Consider the following 4,070-nt stretch of genomic DNA (forward strand, 5'->3'; position numbering starts at 1 on the left):
AGCCCAGTGCTTGAATCAAGTTCAAATGAAAGTAGAAAGATCATTCAGATATTTGTCAATCAACTTGCTCCTGGGAAACAATGGCATTGAGTCTATAATTTTATGTGGTTTGTCCTTTAGTAAGAAACTATTAGATCTGAGCCTGTCTGACCTTGATCTCTTTCATTTAGTAGCTGTTAGAGCTGTTGATTCGGCATGTACATTTAGTATTTGCTCTTGTTCTTTTGCAGTGCTGGGGATCAAAGTCAAAGTCTTCTGCAAGGTCTCTAACACTGAGCCACAGCCTGTCCATCATAGTGGATCAAGGTAAGCACCCTACCAATCAGCCACGCCCCAGTCCCTCACTGGAAGAATCTAGTCAGACACTCTACTACTAACCCTTGCCCCTACCCATTCATTGGGGGGAATTTTAGTCATTCATACTCACCCACTGAGGTATATTCCTAGCCCCTGACTAGGGAATTCTAGGCAGGCACTCTAAAAGTGAACCACACTCAAAACCCCTCACTGGGGGATTCTAGGCAGGTGCTCTACCATTGATCTCATCCCCTTACCGGAAAATTCTAGGCCGGGCTTCTACCACTGCACTACACTGTCCACCCTTTTACTCTTTTTTAAACCCCAGAGCAAACACCTGAGTCCATGACTCTATTGTTAGAGACATGATCTCACTATGTAGCCCAAGCAAGCCTCAAACTCATGATCCTCACCTCTCCTGGCACTACAGGCACTCACCACTACAGAGAAACCACAAAGTCATAATTTTGCTTCTCCTTATCATTGTGTGTGGCTTTCTGTCCTGGATGCTCCCAGTTTTTTTGCCAAGTCCCATTCAATTAAATCATTCAGAGAAAACATATCTTGCTCAGATTGAATTAATTTCCCTTACCCTTTGGCCATTTAGGGACTAGAGCCTATCTTTGCCAAGTTTCATTGCCTTGAACTAGAAACCTTGAGAACGCTTGCCTCCTGGGGGCTACCCACCAATGACAGTTCATAGTTCACACCTGAGCAGAGTAAGTGGTAGTGTGAAGGACAGGGGAAGCGGGGTATGAAAACTCTGTTTAATGGAATTATCTGGATGTGTGCTTGATTAGATATGGAAGGGAGAGAGGAGAAGGAGGTGTCAAAGATGATGGATTAGTTGTAGGCTGGTGCCTTCAACTGAAATAGGGCTTACAAGGGGGGAGCAGATGTGAGTAGAAGGAAGATAGAGATGCATTTCCATTTTCCTTTAGAGCACCAATTACGGGCAAAGTCAAAACTTTCTTATAGGTGATTTAAATTGATTGTCAACACAATCAAGGGTTGCAGAAGATTATGATCAGGTCATCCTGAAGAGAGAACCTACATTTAGCCTCAATCTAATAATAAATAGAGCACATGTCTTGATTGGTAACATGGAGGGTCCTGAGATTATTCGAATTCTTTGGAAGGTACAGGGGAAGCGTCTTAAAGTTGTGAATCAACCCTGTTTAAAGTATTGTAACCCGAGACTTAAACAGGTCTTAGGTTGGCTATAACACAGTTACATCTCTCTTCTGTTTGCTCATTTTCACTTTTGCATGTTAGGTATGTGGGAGACAGGGGTAGTACAGACACATAGGCAGAGGCCAGACGTCAATATTGGATGTTTTTCTCCGTCACTCTCCTCTATCTTTGGTTTTGAGACAGTGTCTCTCACTGAACCTATAGCTCATTGATTTTGCAAGACTAGCTGGCCAAAGAGCCCCAGGGATCTTCTTGTCTCTGCCTCCATTGGGCTGGAATTACAATTGTGTGTTACCATTCCTGACTTTTTAACACGAGTGGGTACTGGTGATCTGAATTTAGGTCCACATGCTGGCAAGGAAGGTACTTTACTGACGGAGCTATCGCCCTAGTCCTTCCGGCCACATTTCTAAGAGGTGGGTCAGGATGTCCGGTGGCACATGCATTATGGACTAATGGTGCTGGCGTTGCTGACTCAATCCAATTTAATTCGATTTCTTGCTTGATCCTCTGGCTGGCCTGTGAGTGAAAACTGAATATTTGTTCATATCGCTATTGTCCTCAGACAAAGGCCGCTTAAATTCACAGAGCCATCGGTAATGTAGTTATCCATTTCCCCATCTGCTCTGTATGTACCTTGACTGATACCTATTCAGGCATTTATTTTAGATGGCAAACAGGGGGTCCCTTTGAGTCTGGGCTTTTGAGATCCAAATTGGTAGCCTTGGAAAATTATTCTTCGAGAAAGGTCTGTTGAGGGCTCCTGTCATTTAGAAGAAGAGGCAAGGGGGAAAAAATAAAAAAGAAAGAAAAGCTTACAAAACCTTCACAATCCCCTTTCATCTACAGAATTACCAAAAAAAAAATGTTCTCCGATGAATGGCCCATGCAGACCCACCTGACATTTCTCTAGTAGAAGTAATTTATGGTTATTTCTACTTTCTCTGTTTGAATCCGTGTAGGACCCAGCAGAATCATTTTCCACTGAGTGGATATGATGAGATTCTGAGTGAGACACAGAAGAGAAGGAAATGAACACATCAGCGAGGTGCCCGTAAGAAGTGTCAACTCTGCCTTTGAAGAGGACATCCTGAGATGAGGCCTTGGTAGGGGAGGGGAGACTCTGAAATGCAAATCCCCTTGAGAGTCTGTGCAGGAGAGCTTACAGAGCCGCTGAGTGGGCGCAAGAACGTGAGCTGGGTGCGCTGCTCCAGGTGCCCTGTGCCTGTCTCACCACACGGTGACTTTGCTCATGTTGTACCAGTCAATCAGGAAGTGGGCACACTGGACACACTCAGCTACTTGTCTCCTTATTGACACTAACATCTTAAAGGAACAAGAGTTTTATTTTGGCCCATAGCTGGAGGTGTGTCCAACCTGTAATCCACGGGCCGCATGCAGCCACGTATGGGTCAGGATAGCTGTGAATGCAGCCTAACACAGATTCCTAAACCTACTCTTCAAAAGCTGGATGAGGGCAGGTGAGATGGCTCAGTGGGTAAAGACGCTATGCACCAAGCTTAGGAGCTGAGCTGGGATCCCGGAACCTAAGCGGTAGAGAGAGAGAACTGGTCCTTTCAAGCTGTCTTCTGGCTTCCATACATGTGCCACAGTATGTGCACACACACACACACACACACACACACACACACACACACACACGCGCGCGCGCACACACACTAAATACTTAAATAATAAATAAATACGTGTGAAAATGTAAATAGCTTGATGTAGCAGCATGAGCTTATTGTAGCCCAGCTGGGAAGGCAGAGACAGGCAGATCCGGGGGCTCATTCACCATCCTAGCTTAATCAGGGAGCTCCAGATCCCAGTCTCAAAATATAAGGTGGATAAGCCAGGTAGTGGTGGTGCACACCTCTGATCCCAGCACTCCAGAGACAGTGACAGGCGGATCTCTGTGAGTTCGAGGCCAGCCTGGTCTAGAGTGAGTCCCAGGAATGACTTCGAAGCTACACAGATAAACCCTGTCTCAATACCTGCCTCCCCAAAAGGTAGATAATGTTTGAGGTGTGATTCCCAAGTTATCCTCTGGCCTATACACACACTTACACCCATATGTACATAAGCTTTCTCATAAACATATATATGACAAATTTAAAAATAGAATAGAAAATGCTAAAATAATAAAGCCGTTGAAAGTTTTTTGTTTTGCAATGTTGTCGTGTAGTCTCTTGAGCATGAGCCTTTTAAATCATAATGTCATTTCCTCATATTAAAACATGGCACCCTGAGCACAGCTGGCCTAGAGTCCATTATGAAGCTGAAGGTGTAGTGCATGGCAGCTGGACCAGCTCAGTCCACAGAGGTAGGAGCTTACACCTGGACAGGAAGTCACAATTCCTAAGACTACCCCAAGTAGCCTGTATCCCAAAAGTTCCACAGCCTCCCAAAACAATGGCCCTAGTCATGGATCAAGTGTTCTAAAAGAAACATACAGGGGGCACCTCACATTCAAATAAGTGATTTGATTGAGGTCTTGGGCTGATCAAGTGAACATAGATTTGAACCCAAGGCTGATTCAAGAGTCAATAGTGTAACATCTTCTGGAACATCCACTT

General features: G+C 44.7%; 1 long non-coding RNA gene across 1 annotated transcript; it reads left to right on the forward strand.

Annotated features, from left to right (window-relative positions):
• Positions 1 to 227: 227 nt before the first annotated feature.
• Positions 228 to 3,666, forward strand: LOC121134027. The gene is made up of 2 exons (XR_005871029.1): positions 228 to 306; positions 2,454 to 3,666. It is a non-coding gene; the product is annotated as an uncharacterized LOC121134027 (long non-coding RNA).
• Positions 3,667 to 4,070: the final 404 nt, after the last annotated feature.

The sequence above is a fragment of the Mesocricetus auratus genome, unplaced genomic scaffold, assembly GCF_017639785.1.
Source record: "Mesocricetus auratus isolate SY011 unplaced genomic scaffold, BCM_Maur_2.0 Super-Scaffold_100025, whole genome shotgun sequence".
Classification (NCBI taxonomy): Eukaryota; Metazoa; Chordata; class Mammalia; order Rodentia; family Cricetidae; genus Mesocricetus; species Mesocricetus auratus.